This window comes from Struthio camelus, chromosome 2, assembly GCF_040807025.1.
Source record: "Struthio camelus isolate bStrCam1 chromosome 2, bStrCam1.hap1, whole genome shotgun sequence".
Lineage (NCBI taxonomy): Eukaryota > Metazoa > Chordata > Aves > Struthioniformes > Struthionidae > Struthio > Struthio camelus.
This window is the reverse complement of record NC_090943.1, coordinates 134,341,545-134,363,930: the sequence shown is the minus strand read 5'-3', so window position 1 is coordinate 134,363,930 and position 22,386 is coordinate 134,341,545.

The window sequence follows — 22,386 nt, the reverse complement described above, 5'->3', positions numbered from 1 at the left end:
ATTTATGCATAGGTACAGGAATACCATTTCATAGGCACAGGAATACAGATGTTTCAAAGACCCAGCCCTGAATTCTTATACTAATGCTATCACTGAAAGAAAAGGGGAGAAAGGGCTTGAAGGTGGCAGCACTCTAGAATACTTCTTTGGTACTCAGCATAATTGAAAGCTGCACCTGCGCTGATCTGTAAGCATGCCTATTTTGAGTGACCTTGAGACCATGTTTTCTGGCCATCCATACTGATGTATCTGGAATGCCCAAAGAGACACCAGCGGACTACCTGGTCTTCAGAGCTTCCTCCACTGTAGGCACTCTGGATGTCCATCCTTTGCGAGTGTCCATACTCAGAGTGGCCCTTTAAGGAAACATGGCAAAGCTGGCATCAGTGCACTTCTTCCTCCGTGACACGACTCGGTGTACACAGCTTTCCTCGGTATTAGGTTGACTGCATAGCCACACAGACATAGCATGCCAGGCAGGAGAATTTTTCTTTGTCCCCCAAAACAATCCTACCTGAAAGTCTTGCTAAAGAGCCTGCGTCATCTCCTTCGTAGGCCAGCATGGAACCAACACCCCTCCAGACCTTTGATTTTCTAAGACAACATAACATCCTTTCCTACATCTACATCCACTCCTATATCTACATCTTTGATCTCATCTATGTTCTAAAAATCATTCAGAGAAGATACTCCACTTCTCAATTGGGGGGTACACATGTATATGAGTTTAGCTATTGACAGAAATGAAGACTGAAATTATGTGTTTATTTGTCTAATGGGTGCAACATAAACATGCATGTTTAATAGTGTTGGAAATGTCCTGCAGCTGGAGGGACCGTCTCTAGACTTAATTAGGTAGTTTACTCACAGCATCTTTGCAATTGCCTGTTAATGGATTGGCACAATGCAGGTTTGTGTTTTCAGCTACTAATTAGGTTTAGTTCTGTGTTTAGCATAGGAGCAATGGATGTTGTTACAGGTGAAGCAAAACTAAACACACATTCAGCTGTTAGTTACTTGAGTGTATAGGTTTACATGCAATACTCTAGTGTCTGCCTGATTTGTTTTTACTTTGAGTGATACTGGTTGCTTAAGTTTTCAATGAAAGCCGCTTTTGCCACTGTACAGTGAAATTGCGGACCTATTTTTTCTAATGTAATTAGAGAACCACTATAAGTCTAACTCCAGTTTTCATACTGTTAAATACCTACCTATTCCCCAGATACTTTAGCTTCAATTAGTTGTATTGATTCTAGTTTTTCATTTTGTACTAACACAATACTCTTAGAGGCAACTTGAAATCTAAGATTGGCTTATTGAAATTATATTTGTTTTAATGAGGATTTCAACAAGGAGATTCCTATGCTATTAGCTTATATGCATGGATGAATGCAATAGATTTATATATGGCTTGAGATAACAATAAATGAAGTTTGTATTTTCTTTTGACTCTTCCAACTTATGATGGAAGTTGGATGAATATTGTATATATTGCTTCCAGCTCTGAAGTATGTGTTAGGATCTTGATCATCACATATTTCAAGAGCATTTAGTTCTTTAATCCTTCAGATGATAAGGTTTTTGTATTTTATTTTTACAGAAGTAAGTTATACCTCTGAACATTTAGCACGTTATGCTACCTTTCATTGCTAATGAAACTGACTCATTTTTCCACAGATTCAGCTGGTGCTTAAACAGCTGCCTAATTTTAGTCACCTTGGCTTTTTCAGCAGTATTAATTAGTTGAATATTATAAAGTGCCTTACTGAATCAAAATCTTTATAGTGTCCATATTTACAGCTCACAATGTCCTTGCCAGTACCATATTAGGAAGGAAACATCTCATCCCAACATTACTAAGTCAAAGACCTATAGCAAAAAGAAGAAAAATGGAATGCTCAAGAAAGGGCCTTCAAGAAGGTAAGCACAAAGGAACATATATAAGGATGTGACAGAAAAGCAGAGGAGTCAGACAAGAAGCCTAGCCAGCCTCATGTCCTGCTTCCCATAGTAAGCAGTAGCAGAAATCAAGAGTGTACGAACAGGGTAATTCTGTTCTTTCCTTATATGACCTCCCAGCCACCAATATGGATCGTGGAGATTTACTGACACAGAGGTGTTTCTTTGTGTTTAATAGCCTGCATGTATTTTTCCCTCCATGAACTAGCCTAATCTTTTTGAGCGCATGGGAATTTTTGGTATCCATGATGTCCTATAACAAGAACTTGAACTATACATAATGTCAAATAGTCTCTCTCTTGAGTTTTGTGGGGGTTTTTTTGTTCACCCTATCTATACCTCTCATGATTTTACAGATCTCTCTCATAGCCCCCTCAGTTTTCTTCTTTCTAGTTTGAAGAATCCAGTTTGACTTAATTGTTCCTTGCCTGAGAGCCACTGAATAATTCTCATCATCATTGTTGCAAACGATCCCACTTTCTCAGTTCTATTATACTCTCTTTGGGATTGGGATTACTTCCAGACACACAGATGCCAGAAAGTGCGTGATGACATCTTTTTGTTTCGTTCCCTATTTCTTTTCTAACAATTGATAATTTTATTTTATTTTTGTTTTTTACTACTACAAACCACTGAGTTGACATTTTCATAGAACTGTTTATTATAACTCTGAAATTCCATTCCTGAGTGGTAATAGCTAGCTGAGGGCTACTGATTCTCTTAATAAAGTTAGAAATTTTTTTGTTTGTATTACTACACATTTGTCTTTATTGAATTTAATTTGGCATTTTACTACACAATATTGTGAAGTCCTTCTACAACTCCTCTTACTCAGCTTTCATTTTTACTACTCTGAATGATTTAAAACTGTCAACAAATTTTAGTTTCTCTAAGAGCTCTTCAAGGGGACTCTTCTGAATGTCTTCTGGAGATCCAAGTAGATCTATCCACCAGATTCATACACGTGTCCTTGACGTCTTCCCAGAACTGGAAGAGATTTGTGAAGCATTACTTCCCTTTGTGAAACTCACATTGACTCTTCCCAAATACATCATTGTATTGACCCCCAAGCACAATCAGTAAACCAGGTCCTGAGTACTAAAGTGCTCCAAGCATTGATTTTAAAAGAATTTTGCTGAAATAAAAAGAAAAGTACTGAAAATAATATAATTCAAATACCCTGACAATAGATAATATAATGCTATTGCATTAACACAAGGGAAGGAATCTTAATACTAATTTAAAATGTTATGAAACCCTAAAATGTGGCCAGTGCTAAATCTTACTCAGGAATCAGAGATAAAGTTGCAAAGAAATGAGCCTCTCTTTTCTGCAGATAGGAAGCTCAGCATGAATATGAGTTCAGAGCCAGAGGTATGCTGTCTGGGGCCAGAGACCCTCTCGTGTTATCTGATCACCAGTATAAGACTACTTGTCTTAGAGTAGAACTCTACTCTGCTTTAAAGTAGAACTTTAGAGTTGCTGTAAAACTAGTCCGGGAGATTTGTCACTATTCATTAGGTCAGTCTGAGCAAAACCTTTTTCTGCTGATGCTAGATTTAGGACATCTTGTAATGCATCTGCAATAGTTTTTCAATGTGAGTCTCCACCAGAACTCCTGCATGTTGAAGAGTTCCTGCATGTTAAAGATGGATGCAAAATCTTCATCTAACTTTTCTGCTGTGGCCTTATCTTCATGTGCTCCTTTCATATCCTTATCACCTATTAGTCTTACAGAGTGTCTAGTCAGCTTCTTTCTTGTGTATTCAGACAGGATTTATGATTAGTTTTAAAGCTTTTGAAAATTGTTCCTCAGAGTTTTATTAGGCTGCCTTACAGCACTTTTACGTTTAACTTTTCAGAGCTTATTCTTTTCTTTTCCTTGTTTGGAAATGATGATGTCAGTTTTTTGAAAGGATGCCATCTTACTCTAACAAATTTCCTTGGCCAACGGTTTAATCCTACTAGTTCTGCATATTTTTGAGGGGCTGGGGAGGTGGAAGGAAGGACCTGGTAGATTGTAAAAAGGCTCTATGGTATCTCTTCATACTTATTTTTTTAAGAATGCAGAACTGTTTTTTTGACTTCATCAGACCACATATTGTTGAAATATTATAGATTCATATCAAAGAGGAAAAAGTAAATGGACTTTCTAAACATGTATTATTGTTTTGATACTGATTCCCATGAGTGAATGTTATGTAGATAGTGCCATTTCAATAAATGCAATTTTAAAATTTTCAATTTAGGATCCACTGGACTAAAAGATAATAGAAAGAAAAATCCCTATTCTGGTTATGAAGGAAAAAGACAAATGGATCTTTTCAGCCAGGCAGTGTAATATCCTATTTTCCTTACAGTAGCTCTATCCCGTAATGTGATAATCTGCCAAGCAGCAGCAGATGTCCAAGCCTCTTATTCAGTTTCCTGGTGAACAGGAAATCTATGATGCAAATAACGCAGTTACTTACATGTGTATTTCATACCTGAAAGTTGGTCAAATGACTCGGAAGCCAACCTCTTTTTCTAGACACTGCTAAAAATGTGTATCTGGTTTGCATGAAGCAACTCAGCAACAAGCATTTGCTATTTTACCTCAGGTGCAAATGCACTGGAAGAGGTATTTGCTTTTATTGTGTATGTCTGCAGCAGCTGTCATAGTAGGGTCCTGATTTATAGCTGATATTATTAGGTACTCTTGTAGGCTAAATATTAACATAAATAATGTACTATATCAGGAACCATGGCGGGGGCATTCACAACCGCTTGTATAATTTCCTCCACTTGTAATCATGCATAACTAAAAAAAAACAAGCAAGAACAGCAAGACTGACGGTTTGCTCACAAGTTAAAGAAAATAGATTGGAATACCATATACCCTCTGGTTACAGCTGCTTCCCCACTAATTCATAACATTTCTCTTTTCCATATATGTACTCACTCTCATTTTTCAATTCACCTTGAAATGTATCAAAGATTATGTATGGTAAATTCTACTAGCACTCTAAACTGACAATGGTAATACTGGTAAACTAGTATTTTAAACCTTTATAGCTCAGTGCTGCTACAAACAACAAAAATTCATGTTCTGGTTTCCTGAGATCTTTCTTTTACATCACAACAGTGCTACTGTAGAGCAATGCATAGCCTGATCTGACTTTTAGTGTGTGCACCTGCTTTTTTTTTCTTTTTCCTAGCAAGGGATAGAAGCGAGAAAAGATCCTGCTTACTGATTTGAGAACAGATCCCATCAAGAGAATTTTTTGCTAGTGAAATACTAGTACGTTTACCTAGTGGGAAAAGTTTTCCCATCAGTTGCCAGTTGCAGAGCCAATATGTACTGAAATTCTACCATCTAACATAGAATAATAATTATTTTATAGTTACTGCAGCTTACCATGATTTTCACTGTTCTCATAATCTATAGGAGGAGTTTGTTACCCGCCCAAGAGAAAATGGGGAATCATGCTGCATGTGCAATGGGGAAAGGGAACTGAATAAGTAAATAATCAGCTTTTAAGGAAGCTGTTGAAAACCAAAGAGAAGAAAGAACTGAGGATGTTGTATAGAAAATCATTTTGCTGAAACTAAAAGTAGTTTATCCCTTAAAAAAGGGCAAAGGGGACAAGGTAAGAACCTAAATAAGCAAAGATTAAATTTGTTATTCTGCAAAACAACTTATAGAAATATGGTTTTTCAGGTATCAGACAGAAATGTTTTGAATGTTTTAAATTCACGCAGCTTAGATTGCTGCATTAATTAGATAAATATTGACTTGTTTTTCCATTTCATGTTGGTATTCCTTAGTAGAGAAACCACTCTTTTTTATTAGGAAATATTTTTTATTTCTCCATTGCTCCCTCACACTGACTTGGTCTCTAGCTGAATGCAGCTTGGCAAATTTGAATTCCCCATTGTTTGTCCATACAAGTCTTGACAACTTTTAATTAAATGTGTTTGTGTATCAGCTAACATAATGTACCTCTGATACACGATTGGGGCCCCTTGATACTGCCATAATAAAATCAGGAATATTTGACAGGGTTTAACGATTTCAGGAGATACAATGTAACAATTGCTAGAGCGCATCGTGGCCTGTCCCCTGCCATGCCCATGCTCAGCATTTCTAGGCACGAAGATCTGTTGGCTGTTTCTTCACCTTCCTACAAACATGGGAGACCACTGTGTTTTTTACTGACTCCTAGCACAATTTGTGAAAAATTAGGATGCTGTGGTATGGACTGGTTAAACTTTCAGGAACTGATGCACCCATTAAGCGGGAATGTGTGCTCATCTTCTCCTGACAGAGATGAAAGGGGAGCTACAGAGCCAGTTTCATGTAAAGGGTTCCTCAGCTGCCCCTGTACACTGAGTTGTGACCGGTTTGGATACACCTGGAGTGTCAATGGCTCTGCAAGAATGGAGGCTCTGACTCCATGTAGCTATGCTGCTGTTAAAAAGCCATCACTTTATCAACCTCTGCTGATGGGGCAAGCGAGTACTGATTGCAGGCGTCGCAGCGTGGCGTAAGTAAGTTCTACGCTCTTTATTAAGAATGAAATTCTAAGCATGAATTGCTTAGCTGGTCTGGCTACGGAGCTGCTATTTACCTCCTTGATAAAATAGAAAAGAGTACAACAATGCTGTGCAACTTTTATGCTTACAATTTTATCTTGTGTAATTTACATGTGAAGCAAACCCGTTCAAGATAATGCAGTCAGTGACACACATCCTCCATGTCGCAGTCCAATGGCTCTAGGCTTGCATGCAGCTCTGTTTCCAGATGCAGTGGCCAAGCACAAACCTTTATGAGTTCTGATACCTCTGGTAAACGTACCAGGGAAAGTTCTGTGAAGAATAGCAAATGTGGGACTAAACATATTTATTCCTATTTAAGAGGGACCAGTAGTATAATTTCACTGAATGTACCAAGCAGAGCATGGTACATGCTTTTGTATGCTTTGCAGTATACAAAGCTATAGGGGATATAAAAAATGCCTTTTTAATTCAAATATTTCATTTTCATTTCTATAAAAAGTGATACTGTCATTGTTATTTATCATTATTCAAGTCTGTCACTGAAATAGGACAAGAATCATACCAAATTTAAAAGGATCAAAATGACACGTAAAAGATTTTTTAAAGTCTCTTCTCCGTGGTGCCCAGTGACAGGACAAGAGGCAACGGGCACAAACTGAAACACAGGAAGTTCCATCTGAACATGAGGAAAAACTTCTTTACTGTGAGGGTGACAGAGCACCGGAACAGGTTGCCCATAGAGGCTGTGGAGTCTCCTTCGCTGGAGATATTCAAAACACGCCTGGACAGGATCCTGGGAAGTACGCTCTAGAGGACCCTGCTTGAGCAGGGAGGTTGGACTAGATGATCTCCAGAGGTCCCTTCCTACCTCAACCATTCTGTGATTCTGTGATTTGAAAGTATGCACGTTAGGAAGTGAAGATGGAGGTACGGAAACATAGATAATGCCTATGCATTTAGTCATCAGAAAGAGAAACACATTATTAGAAATGATAGTCTAGGTGCATCTTGCAGCTCAAAAATCCCTCAGTCATTAGTTGGTGACTGTCTGGAATAGTCCCAGGGGATGCAACACTCTGTATGTTCCCTGTTCCTTACAGACTGCTGAATCAGCTATTAGCTGCCTTCACAGAGAGATCACTGGATTAACACGGACCTTTGGCATGCTCAGGAATGGTAGTTCTCAGGCTTTTATTTTTCATAAGAAAGGGAACACAAATACAAGCTGAAATATATGTGCTCCTAAGAGCTCTTGCAACTCTTAAAGGAAAAAGAAAAGAGATATAGTAATGAAATAACTGAGGACACATGGATTCTTGAAGTTAAAATGAGAACAAAGATTTTACCATCTCAATAAGCTCAGTAGAACTGGGATGAATAAATAAGATCTGCTCTTCCTTGCTGCTGCTTGTCTGTTTTGTGTTACTATTCACTACATTATTATGCCACTATGTGATGTTTCTGGTTTTGACTTTCATATCTTAGAGACAAGAAGGAGAAAAGAAGAGGGATGGAGTAGCCATAGAGCTGTTCTAATTTGTTGCCCTTTGAAAGTAGATTCTATATGCAGGGCTTTACGAAAAATCTCACTTTTTTGCAGGATACTCTAGTGTTCTGAGAAATATTTTAAGAAATATAAAACACCTATTTCATTTCTCTTTTTTCACTTCAAAATGCACTTCCAGGAAATTTTTGTGCCTATGTTATAGTTGTAATGTAGCAGTTGTCCGTTTTTAGCTAGCCAAAGTTCAAGTCTAAAGTTTAGTGTAATTTATCGTTCCAGCATTGCAATAATCTAATAACCCAGTTGAATCACTACAATTCCTTCCTCAGACCCTTCTTTCTTCTCTGTGTGCCTTCTGTTGTACACTTTTTTATTTTTAAATTACCCTCCCATTTCTTGTTGCAGCATTACCTTTTTCTTCATTCATATATATATATCTTTCTTCTGTCAAACCTACTTCTTTCATGAACAATTCCTGCCTTCCTCTCCCCAACTGTCATCTCTCCTCAACCGTCTACACCAGATCCAGTCTGTCTTGTGCAGGGACTTGTCTATCTTAGATCATGAACTATTTAGTGATGGAAAGATCTCCATTTAGAGTTAGTTAAGGTTCCTTAGTTAAGGAATCTCCCCTCTCACACAAGCAATTCTACCTAAAAGAATAATAATACATGACTATTGATCATATAGTAAACTCAAGTATGCAAAAAAGGGATCAACTTGATGACCACTAGGTCTTTTCTATCTCTAAGTTTCATTAATGAACCCTAAAAAAATGCACTGCTCATTTATGTCATTTCTTAATCATGCCAGTGTCACTAAACAGAAAATACATATGCCCCATCTGGATTATTACAGAATGCAAGGGAAAGGCTAAACAAATCCTGCATTTAATTCACTCTTTTCTTTAACACAATAAAGCAAATTAAAATCAATGATTGATTGTCTTTGGGAACATTATCATCAGGGCTGAATACATAAACAATGCACCAAATGAAAAGCTGTTTAATCACATTCTCTCCTATGTGTGTCTCGGTCAATACATCACGAGCCAATAAAGCCATTTATTTTGTTCAAAAGAGGAAAACTGCATTTTACGCAGTTTGACTGTTTCTCTCACATCAGAAATCCTTGATTTTCTCTGAAGTTCTATATTTAAGAAAAGGTACAACAAATATTTTAAAATCTTTAAAAACATCTGGCATTATACGTAACTTTTAGCAGTATCTTAACAAGGCTCAGGTACAGTGTGGGGCATCTATCTTCACACAATGAAACATACAGAGTTCTAAGGAATTTGAAATACTTTTCCTCAATGCACAACAGTGTGCAACTAGTTAATCCTTCTATCAGATGCTTGGGTCTATTTTGTGTTCTTTTCAATTGGAATAAGAGTTCCCTTTGACTTTTATTTCAAAATATTTTAGATTATTTTGTCTTTTGTTAATGCTGAGTGTTAGTCCTTTTACATTAGCTATGCCAATAGCTAATCGCTGGTCATATACGTCTTATGCTATTCTTCAATAAACTGTCTTCACTCTGTATAAGTTTACATGCCTGTGAATGGCTCACAGTGGTGCAGAATTGAGGAGTGGGAGATAACTGGTGTGAAATGCTATCACTCCTGCATTCTTTAGGAAATTTGATGTATTGATGTTTGTATGTGTCCTTCATAGCATAATTCAAATAAAAACCATATGTGCATTACAAAATTGTACAGAAGAGATGTGATTTACTGTCAAACTGATTTAGGAAAGGAGAAGTAAATGTCAAGAGGGTAATCTTGGTTACGTTGATTTTAACTTTGTTGATTTAGGAAAAACACCTTTCATCAAGCAGACATTTACTGGCATGAAGGTCAGAGGTTTAAGCTTTTATCCTTAGCCACAAACTAGTACTGAATCTGCTCCTAAATTTGATAATAGGCTGCATCCGTCAATGTTCAGTTTATTTCTTTTCATATCTAGGAGTAGAAAGGTAATTTTATGTCAACTTTAGTAGTATAGGAAAGAGACTCCAAGGGCCTCAACGTCATTCACAAAGCTCGTAACATCTGATCATTCATCTCAATTGTCCCTCCAAACATAAACAAAGAGGATTGAGAACCACTGGAGTTTATACTTCCACAGTTCAGTGCCATTTCCACTTTTGAGATTTCAGTGATTACTAACTGACCAAGTACCTTTTCCCCCTTTAATCATATTACTTCTTGTCTATGTGAGGAGGCAAGTGGGATCTTCTCTGGCTAAAATTTGTTAGGCCGACCTGCTTTTCCTGACATCTCTTAAATGGGACACAGACTATGCAGGCAGGTCAGGTTGCACATCCAGTTGAGGGTTTGGTCCACTGCCTCTACACAGAAGCCTGGTTTGCAGAAAGAACCTTTTTTTTTAAATTTTACCATCAGCCACTTTATGCAATATCGAATTTACTTCTTGTGGTTCTTTTCTCCCCATGCTTCTTTGCCAAATATAATCTCCCACAGAGATCACAAATCTGGCATACTGTCTGTTACTGAAGAGTTTTGTAAAAGTTAGTTATCAGTCTGAATAGTACTCCATCATGCTATCAGCTCAGCAAGGTGAAAGGCTTCGGTAGTTAAAAGGTATGGAAACTAGACTTCTGATATCTCTAGAAGTGCATATAGCTGAGAAACCCCCCACCCTTCCCTTTTACAAATACAGACTATGAAAGATGTAGGAGAACTGACTGACGGGTGTCTTGGCACAAAATGATTTGAAAGGACTAGAAGCTAAATGTCTTTCAGTACAAAGTGTTTCTAGGGGGGGTAAAAAAAAAAAGGAGACAGATCGTGGGCAAGTGGGAATACTGTCATTATTAAGTCAAAGCCAACTAGAATTCATATTTGATGGAGTGTTTGGGCCTGCATGCGATGAACTGCTTTTACTTTTTTTTGAGTTGCTTGATACTTTTTGAGGCAGTATAAGGGACATACTCTGATGTAATTTCAAAGGCTGATTTGGACCTGCAGCTGTGCCTTTAATAAAGCTGGAAAGCCTGCCTGATTCTTTTCATTTGGGATATATTATGGCAAGTGAATACACTATGGAAGAGGTGATACATAAGGAGAGGAGGGATAGAAAGGAGATGGAATCAGGCATTGGAACTAGTTTAGATTTAACTAATAAGCAATATTTTAACTAAGTTTTGACTAATTGTCATATCTTTAAGATGTGGCAGTTTTGCAGAAATTTAATATCTTATATTGCAGCTTATATTACAGAATCTCAAAACATTTTCCTCTGTGAAGTTATATATGATGAATGGTTATTTGCAATAGCCCTATTAAGTAATGTACTTAATTTCTTTGCACTTCCTGGAAATTAAGTCAGAGTTGATATTCAAAGCAACTGTAAGTAAGCTCTAAGAAGGAGAAGGAATTAGAGGCCACAGCTCCACTAAAGTCCCCTTGTGCCACTGGAATCATTATGCTTCAATGAAAGTAAGAGTAGTCTAAAATGTTCTCATTTGCTCTACAGTCACATCTGACTTCAGCGCTCTCAAAATAGGGGGTAGAAGGAAGCAGAAAAGTAGCTTATATTGCTCTTCCTTTCCAGCTGTTCACCTCACAGCTGACAACACATTTCTGAGCATGCTGCCTCCTAATACTGTGCACATAAAGTTGGGTTCCTGGGATTTCAAACATCCATAATTATGCACTTAAAATGTATTGTTTCCAGATGGTAATGCAACTGGTTATTTCAAACAATGAAAAACCCAGTGATTGAATTGTTTTTGACAGATAGCGTGGAAAAGTTGAAGGAATAAAACATGTAAAAGGAAAATCATTTAAAGCCACTGGTAAATTTTAAATATAAAGAATGTATTTGCGCAAAAATGTAGGTCCGTAGCCTTAGAAAAGCCTTGCCTGCAAATATAGATTTGACAAAATGAAGAGGTAAACATCTGGAATATTTGCAAAGACGTCTTAGGTGCACAAATATGATTAAAAGTCATATAAGCAAATGGAAACTGCACATTTTTCTCCCTGAGTGCAGAATTTGATTTTAAGGCTAGAACAGGAGATGAGGGGAAGTTTTTCAGTTTCATTATTCCCTGTAGCATATTGATACAGCAAGAGCACCTTGAACTTCTTATGCATTTCATGAATCCAGGATCACCACCACTATTAACAAATATATAGAGAGCACATCTCTTTATCAGTTCTTGTCAGTAAATTCTTTTGACAAAATGTGACAGTTCAGTAATACGATTTTACCAATGTACGGAATGCAGCTTAGCTCTACAGCTCAGTGTTTGACTGCATCCTTATGATCAAAGTGTTCAGATGCTTCCAGGTGCAAGAAGTATCTTTCTTTTAACATTTGGGTCCTAGATGCATGCAGTGGTAATTAAAACAATAAGGTCATCCTGCATTTTTGTATTTTTGTCCTGGCACTTTACTTGGGAAGCATTTGCAAGGACCTTTATAAATTCTTACTTCTGCCTAGTGCTGGTCACCCACAGCTGCCCTGGCAGTCAGAACAGTTCACCAGTTTCAGGCTTTCTCTCTACTTCCCCCTTTCCTGGACATCCCATTGGAACATGCAGCAGGCTAAAAGTCTGTGCATTGTCCTGGGAGTCCCCTGATGAATCCTGAATGTCACATCTTCTTGCAGCCCTGTGACCCCATGCCACCACAGCAGTGTTAGCCCCATCACAACGATACGACCCCTGCCAGGGCCCTGGTTGGCATGACCCTCAGTCACAGGTGAATGCAAATCCGGTATCATGTCTGAGCACACAAGATACTCTCCATCAGGCGCTCATTGTACTCTTGGCTGAAAGAGAATCGGCCACCTAATGGGGGTGACTGTTTTTGATTGCATCATATATACCTTCTGTTCGTGGAAATGGACAGAGTAATTGTGTGTTTTAAATGCCTCCATAACACGCTATGTGGCCTCACCTGCCCACAGAGCTCTATGCAAACCAGCTGTAGGAAGTGAACTTTTTATGTACTTTTTATATCATCAGATAGCTATTAAGTGCTTGGTATATTCCAAATTACAGGCCATTTTTCATTTCCATCAGAGACATGTTTTAAGATAACACTTAGCAAGTGTTCCTATATCCATCAACAGCAAAGAGTATCTTTTTTTGTTCACTGAAAAGTATCTATTTTCCTTAGTTTCTTTGTTAGTGGGCTTGTCTGTGAAACAAGAAAAATCATGCAGTTAAACAGTGCACAGCGCACTTTGAGGAGAAGCATCCTGGGGGTGTGTGCATTTACTCCTGTTCTGTTCTTATGGCAGTTTTAAATGAGATGTACTGACTCAGGCTTGTACCAACAAATAATGGCTCCTGGGACAGTTTAGACAGTCACAGGTCAGGAATGATCCAACAACACCTCCTTACCATGCAGACATATGCCACCTGCCAGGAGAGCAATGGCATAAGAGATGTGATGTCAGTCCTCTGCATTCATCGGCTGTCCCAGCTTTAGAGCTGCTTCGTGCTGACCAGCTGCAGCAACAATCTGGATTTGATCTTGACATCTCTTCACAAAAGCTGCACTACTGAACGCACTACTTTTAAACCGTCTTTAACTACTTGAGACCTCTTTACCAGTGAACGCTCCAGCCACTGTAACAGTACATTTTTTGAATGTCTTGCCCAAGCCTGCCACTGTGTGAGGCTTTGTCTACATTGGTTCTGTTATGATAAGCAGAAATAGCCTAATAAATACAGTTGTGGTGGGATGTTTTAACACTGCAATTCCACAAGCAGTACAGTGCTGCTACCAAAAAGACCAGCCCTGCCCTTTCTCTGTTTGAAGCTGCTTGTTCTGGTCCCCTTGTGGACTCCAGCCTGCTGCCGGTACACGTTTTTCCATGGCCAGTGAACCAAATGAGGGAATGGGCCCAGTTCAAAGTTAACTTGAGGGAAAAAATAGTAATGATTAATTTTAATCCAGATTAGTTTAAACTGGTTTGCTGTTCGGCTATGAGAATGGTTGTGTCAGCCTAATTAAAGAGGCAACTGAGAGGGCAGCAGCTTGTATTTAGAGGCAGAATATTGCTGTTCTTGGCTTACACGTTTCATAGAGCTATATAGTATGAACGTGTTCCTTTTTTCAAAAGCTCTTAAAATGAGATTATTATTCTTTTCTTATTGTCTCTCATCTCTCAATCCTCATTTGAGATCTTTTTGAAGGCGTTCATTAAAAAGTGGTTTTCTTGGCTCTTGTCATCCGAAGTTTAGCCTGGAATATGAAGCCAGGTTCTTCCTGACTTGATTATACTAACATTCAACAGCTGGAACAGCTTTATTGATAATACATAACCCAGAAAACACACTTTTCATGGGACTGGCTTTTCAGAGGAATTAATACAGCATAAGCTCGTTTGGATCCTTAAGAATAATTTTCACATATGCACAATAATACTGGTTTCCTGGCAAGTGCATACTCACCAAAATGCAAGGATCATTCCTTTTTTTTTTGTCTCTCAGAGATGGATCTGGTCAAAAAGGATATGGTATTATTGGAAGGAGGAAAAAGGGAGATATTCAGATATGAAAAAAGCTGCACAATTCTACTACCCAGATTTTAGATACCCCATTTTAGATACCCTCAAAACCCATCCAACAGAAAGACTAATGAGCATAATCCCCTACCCAGAAGAATGGAACTTGTTGAATGAACAGATGCTATCTTTACACAGCTGCTTCTCTCTTGCCACTTTCTTAATGATACTTCTTTTTCTGCTAGAAAAGAGCTGATCAAACATGGTAACACGCTTGCATAGCAGCAAATATTTCATCTTAAATTATGCATTTCTTTTAGGCTTCAATATTTACTCTAACATTTGAACCACAAGGGTTCCCTCACAGCCAAAGAACAGTGGAACTGCTTGTGATGAGTCACACTATGTATCCCCAGCCTAGCTCAAATTACCTTTCTGTTCCTCGGGGCTAACAAAAACCCTCACAGGTATGAAGAACGAACCACAGGTAGGTCAAATTCATATCTAGAAGTTCACTGCAGTTTCATTGTGATACTGTTAAGTTCCTTGTTCCTGCTGAAAAGATGACATTTTCAATTGAATAGTGACATTTGAAAACTAACATATTACACTTCTGAAATATTTGATTCAGCAAACAAGTGACAGACACTAGAAAACAAGTGTCAGACACAGATATTTCTGTTTTCTTTGGCTTTTGAGGAAACATTATACAAGTTGTAATTTGTTCCCAAGTTTTAACTCCTTTTTCCCTTTGCATGAGCAACTGGATAAAAAGCAGAATTATGAACTGTTTAAGCTAAAAGTACAAAAACCTTTCTAAAGGTTGCTTTTTATGTAGACTCTGACAGCCTTCTTAGGCTGTGACATTAACTGAGAGCCACACAGGGAAGAGTTAGCAAAACACACAGACTCTGCCTTAAAGGTTGATATAAATACATCAAGACGTATTAGAAAACTTTCTTAAAGATAAATAGCAGACTCTGATACTAGAAATGTAAATGCTAACATGGTCCTTATTTCATATTACCAAAGTTTTAAAACATTATATGAATTTTCTGCAAAAAGCAATCTCAGACAAAAGCACTTGTACATTTTCACGGCAAACACTGCAATATCTGTGTACAGCTTTGTTAACCATCGTATTAAAAATGAACTGGAGCTACAGTTAAAAGTCACAGCACTGTAAATTTGTTGTGATGCATTAGAGAATCTGGCCCAGCGTGCGTCACAGTTGTTTAATTCATCTAAGGTTGGCAGGGTTGCTTTTTTACATAATTGTATTCACACCCATGCAAGCTGTCAAATTGGAATTACACTTAAGGGCTTAGACAGAGCTGCAGCTGCAGCAGTGGAGGGGGTAGGGCGAGGGAGGGCTTGCACCACTCCCTCTCATGCTGCCCAGGTCTAGAAAAGAGGCCCCCATTTAACTGTTAGCCCGGTTCTGCTTTCCCTGTAGGCGGATTCAAGGTCTACTTCACTTGGCTTTGGCTAGGAGTCTACATTTTACGCAATCTTAAAGGACTTCCAGATATCATTTTCATTTTGAAATGGGTAAAAATCATATACTGAGGAGAGTATACTTAGAACACGACAAAGATGCCATCCATCACCACAACCCTGTTCTGTCTGCTGCTGGAACAAACTCTTCATTACCACTAGGAAAATTATTTGCAGTAAAGAATTTATTCGGGAAATTTAGCCCATTCTTTTTGGCTTTTTTTCCTATTGAGATTTATCAGCAAACAATGCGATTTTTATGTGTTGGTCCATTATTCAGTTATTCAATGAGTTCTTTATGCAGCTGTATTGGAGTTTATGGACTACTCCCGAATTGCTCACTCTGGCCATTATTTTCAAGTACAAGCCAGTCATAATTTGCTATTTGTTCCAGGGAACATTCAAATAAGTCTGCTCACATTGCTTCCACTTTCTCCTCAGCATCCTGGAGAATTACCTAACTCAGGACAGGATCTGTTACCCAGATGCGTCCGTGCTGTCCCAAATCTGTGTAAAATTACCCCCCCTGAGAGAACGGCTTTCTATGTCTGATATGTCTCCTTCTTTTCAGTCCTCATACTATTTTTATATTAGAATTTTTGTTGGCTTTCTATCAGGATCTTCTGATATCCTGTAGAGTCCTGGTATTATAAGTATGTTTCATCCGATTCCTTTCACTAGTTTGTCAACTCTATCTCAAAATGAATTAGCTTTATTTTTTTCTCCCAGTAGCTTCTAGGGAAAGATGTCCTGCAATCTCATTCCTTTGTTAGCTAGAATCCTCCTAACTGTCAGTATAAATTCATGATCAAAATACTGCCTGCTATACTCATGTTTGAACCCTGGGCAGAGGAATTTTTTTCTTTAAGAGCCCCTTTAAAGTGTGCATGGAGCTTGATGCGGTAATGACAATATCCAACAACGTATTTAACTTTAAGCGTAGCTCAGTAACTTCTGCAAATGTCAGATGTATGCAAAAATACATCTACATTATTTATTTTAAAATAATCAGCTGTCATCCAACTTCTCAGACGGCATTGTTCAACCAAACTGAAAATTCATCAGTACTACTTTCTTCAACAGTATATAACACGAAGAATTACGTTTAACAATAAGAGTGTGTGCTACCAGATACTGGAATTGATTCAGCTTCCATTCACCCTTACACATTGAACAGCTCTATTTTGTCATGGAAAAGACTTGATTTATTTTTCTTCATGCAAACTAAGTTCCTTGTGTAATCACTTGACTCCTGGGGCTGGGCTCACACAACTAACAAATATTAGCAAACATAATAAAATCATCATACTTGGTAATGCCTGTTGCCAGTATGTATGGACACTGAACAGCAGGCTTACCCACTGGCAATTCTGAGACCACAACAGAATTATTAGATTAGGGAAGTATCTCTCCTGTGAGCTGGAACCTGACAGAGAAAACACAAAAGGAGTGTACTCACTTCACTATGCCAGGATCATTGTCATATAATCTCATAAATTCTGAACTGTCTGTGAAGAATTGTTAAAATCTCTAAAAATAATGTCATAGGCTGGTCTCGGACTAACAACGAGTCCATAAAAGGAGGTGCATTTTGGAGGCTGGGGGATATTTATACTGTACACTTTAGGTTACTCCAGGCACCAAATTTAGATGCAACTCAGAGAACTAAAGTTAGGAGTCTAAGCTCCCCACATGTGAAGGGGAAAAAATCTTCATGGGCATAAGTCTCCTAAGTTAGCTGTTTAGTAGAATAAGCAACTAGACTGGAGAGTGCGATTCTCACCTCCCTCCTTTCCCCTAGCTTCTACAAAAAGATCATTTTTCAATGCTCTCAAGGCTTACTCTCCCTGCAGGCAATCCAGGAAGTATAACAGAGAAGATCCTGCCTGTAAATTCCATATAAATTTCCAAATATGAAAGCAGAATACTGTCTTTTTATTATTAATTCAGATATTCAGGGGCTAAATTATGTTCCAACGAACTCAGTTATGGAAATTGGAAACTGAAAATGTATTTATTTCAGAGTGACACATAATTATATACTTCTAGTTTGCCCTGTCTACTTTAAATTACTTTATGCAAATCTCATTTTCAAGGATTATGTATAGAGTGAAATTAGATGAGTCCTTAAACAGCTAATATAATATAATTGTGGAATTATTGTGTGTGTGCATAGTGTGCACATACGATCCAGATGTTAATTAGTAAATCAGGTTGATTTAACAAACAGAAATTTGTTCTGTTTGAGAAAAATTGAATAGAGAGACAATTACTTCCTGGAAAGTTATTGTTTGTACTATGAGCTCACTGAAAGGAAAAAATTAACGTGAAAAAATAAATTTTAATAAAAAAAAGAAAACACCAATTAAATTATATAAGCAGGAATTCTTTGCTCCCAGAATCTAGTCTGATGGTACTGTGGAAAAAGGCATGAGATGTTTACCATGAGTGTCACTGCATTTCAACTGGAAACAAAGGAGTTAGGGCAGTTTGCATCAGGTGCAGATCTAGTTCCTTAACCCTTCTTTGGAGGGATGCAACTGGTTCCTTGCAGCTGCTGCTAATATTCTGCAAAGAGGGTTAAAAACTCATTCAGAGCATGCACACTGCTTCCCTGAATCAGAATGCTTCTCTTGTGCATCTCCTTGGATAGATGCTTTTCATCAGCTTTATTCAAATGGCAACCTTGCACATTGTGGAAAAAGAAAACTTGAGTTAAAATATTTCAGCTCTGTAGACAAAATAAAAGAAGGATTTTTAAACTACAAATATAATAACTGTAATTTAGGTCAATTTTGTTATTTGGCATCAAGCAGACAAGTCAGTTTTGCCTTTCCTATGAAAAGCTGACATTTCACGTCTGAAAATAGCCAGAAAATGAGTGTGAATTATTCTGAGAAAAACATTACCTCTACTAAAGCTGACAACAGAAACTTTAAAACAAGTGTGTCTAACAGCTCAGCCTTCAAGCCCTATTCAGGCCTAGTGCTGCATTCTTTGCTTGCCCAAACTCTCATTGCTTTCAGTGGGAGTGTCAAATATATCCCGAATAGGAGATACTGCCCATATTTCTTCCTGTGGCAAAACCTGTGCTGTGCGCTGTGATGGTTTATCACTGGTGCCCAGATCCAAAATCTCATTTACCAGGTCACAAAAGCTGAGCAGACCATAAGTGCAGCAAGTGTCACAAGAACATTTCAGACCACGCTTGCTTTCAAAATCCTTAGGTGGTTAATAGCATAGCTGGTATCAGTGCCATGTTTTAAAAACGTAATGCAAGAGCAACACCAGGCAAAGGAGAGCACTCTATTCTGGACTCTATTTTAGATTATATAAATTCAGCTATGCATTTTGAAGGAAAATCCTCCAAGTTTTGCTACATAAACATGTACCCAGTGAGAGAGCATAAATGTTTCTAAACAATAATAAATAAATCATTGAGAGCATTTGCCATCCATACACTTGCAACTGGACACCTAATTTTTTAATGATTTTAGTGGAAAAAAAATGCATGTTCTACTATGGGCTAGAGGAGTTTCCATTTACTGTGGTGAAGGAAATTTCAGTAAAAAACATTCAATGTGTATATTCTGCATTCACCTAAGAAATACTTCATCAAAGAGGTGCTTCTTTTCACCAGAAGAGCACTCTGAGGGGAGCAAAAGCTTAGCTTATTGTGTAAATCCGCTTTATCTTTTGTGTACATAACTATCTTTCAGTGGTTGCTGGTTTACAACAAGCTTTGTTACTGTACCTCCACTCAAGTTTCTCCATGTTAAAAATGAGGTTTGCAACAACATTCACCTGCACTGAACGGTCCAAAATGAATCATTTATTGATCTGCAAACAAGTGAAAACAAACAAAAAAAAGCACCATATTACTTGTCAGCTGGCCCTGGTTATTTTGGCATGGCAGCCTGTATTTTACATATATATTTATATATAAAAAGTAGGTTAAGACAGAAAATACCAAGATACCAAGACAAAAGCTTAGGTAGTCTACTGTTGACAAGCAAGAAACAGTTACAGGCAGTTAGAGTGTGTGCTTAAAGCAGTCCGATGTTCTCGAAACTTGTTTCGCATTGGCAGGGCCTTAAGGGTGCTGCTGTCCCTGCCCACCCCCCAGCCCCCGTCCCCGTCCCATCTGAGCGCAGCCTGGGGCCGTCCCGGTCCCACCACAGCCCCGGGAGCCCCTGGCTGCGCAGGGCCCAGATACACTTCTAGTCTTGGATTTCAAGTCAAAAATAAGTTCGTAGGCTCATCCCAGTGTATTGTCCAAATCACACACCTTGGCACAACGAACTTGTGAGCTGGGGAAGCCAAGAACGAAAGGGGTTGCAGATCAAGGATAAGAAGGTAAAGGCAGAAAAATTAGCACAACTGCTGCTCCTGACATTTCTTGCTCCAGTCAGTAACATCATTGGCATTAAATTCGCTCATAATGTCACTTAAAACAATATTTTAAAAATAAAATTTAAAACATCTTTCACAATGAACAGGAATTTCCATTCCGTAAAGTACTTACATTTTAATGAAGAATACAGTTTCCTAGCAGCAGGTGTTAACGTCAAAATGAAAAATTAGATTGTTATACTGTATATTTGCCTTCAGAAGGATAAATTGAAAATAGGATTTACTAAAATCACTGATAATACCTTGAAACACTCATTTGTCTTTAAAAGTATATTAAATTTCACGGGGTTTCTTGTTTGCTTGAAGTATTTCAAGACTACTTGGGGAGTTCACAGTGGAATGTTTTCCTCAGCTATTACAACCGTACGTCTGCTAAAGTGTGACCTATTGATAGATAAATGGAGAAGTATTTTGATCTCTGTATCCCATTTTCTTCTGGGACAGTTTAGAAATTGATTACAAAGCTTCTGATTTTTTTTGCATTATATGCCTAAAATAAAAAAAGTGTATTTTTAAGCTCTGATTCTGCAGACCCTTGAATATACTTGCTTAACTTTTTGCACAATATCTAGGGCTACTCTCAAAGTTTGACGTTAAGCACACAGATCTTTTCAGGATTAGGGTTACCTTCTGATACTCTTACTCATTTTTATCAGTAAGTTCATCTAAATAATATTAATGACTAAAGATGGAAAAATCAAGTTGTAAAGGAAGGGTTTCTTCCACCTGCTGTGATTATTGTTGTTGCCCAATGGATGGAGTTAACAAGATGCATTTCCTGAAGTACGGGTTGACGATAAGATAAATTTGATGCAGGTTCAGGAAAAGCTCCAGCACAGGCGGATAATTAAATAAACAGATTATTAGATGAACGCTATACATGCTTAAAGAGCTACAAGCACAGTCAAATATTATGCATTTTATTTTGTTCTGTTGATATGAGTTTTCTACTGATTGTTTTAGGTATTGAATAATAAAACTTTCACATCTTTGGTTCTCAAGAATATAACCCATCAGCGAATAAACCTATTGGAAACAGAAGTCTCTTCTGTACATTACACAGCTGTCATATTTCTTGTAGATACATTTTTCTATAGCTGTGAATAGTCTAGGTTTTCTGTGTTGAATGAGCACGAGATTAAAAGCACAGGCTCTAAAGAACTATAATTACAGTTCTACCATAAGGAATCACAAAATTATGTCAGAGTATGGCCATGTCCACATGAACATATCATAAAGCTTTCAAGTACACTCTTTCTTTTCAAATGCACTTAAATTTGCACCCATGCAGTGCAGCTTGTTAGGTATTAAGCTAGTCCACAGGGCTTTTCAGTGCTTACACCAATTTCTTACCTACTTGGCATGCACAGTGCTATATTAGGACTGTCTTCATTGTGAAGCCGGAAATGAGTTTCTATAGTTATTCAACTACCAGCTTCTTAACTCAATTCACGAGTAGAGAATTCTACAAAATATAGACCTTCCTATTTATTCTTTGCTTTGTACACTATATTATTTTTATATTGCATTCTCCGATGTGTTCTAGGAATCCTATGCCTTCTAGTAACCATATTTTATTTCTAACCTCCTCCTGTTCCAAGTTATCTCTGCTGTTTATGCCTAATGCTTTCAGCTGTACAGCAATTGCATCCTAACAGCTCAGTTACTTGTGCTCATGTGTGATTCATATTTTACAGCATCCAAATGTTATTTAACATTTTTTTTAATGCTTGCCTAATCAGGTATGTTTTTTTGTTTCTGGAACCTTACTATACTCTGGAAAACTCTGCTTTACAAAACCGCTCTTTTCATTTTAAGATCAGTTTTGAATAGTTAGATGAGAGAAATTGCAAAATATTTCAGGAATATGAGAAGGCAAACAGCAAAATGTTAAGAGCTTAGTAGAGCTCCATGAAACTTCTCAAAGTGAAGTTGGGAATTCCATTATTTATAAAGATGGGCAAGGATGGAGATGGTTCAGAGAAG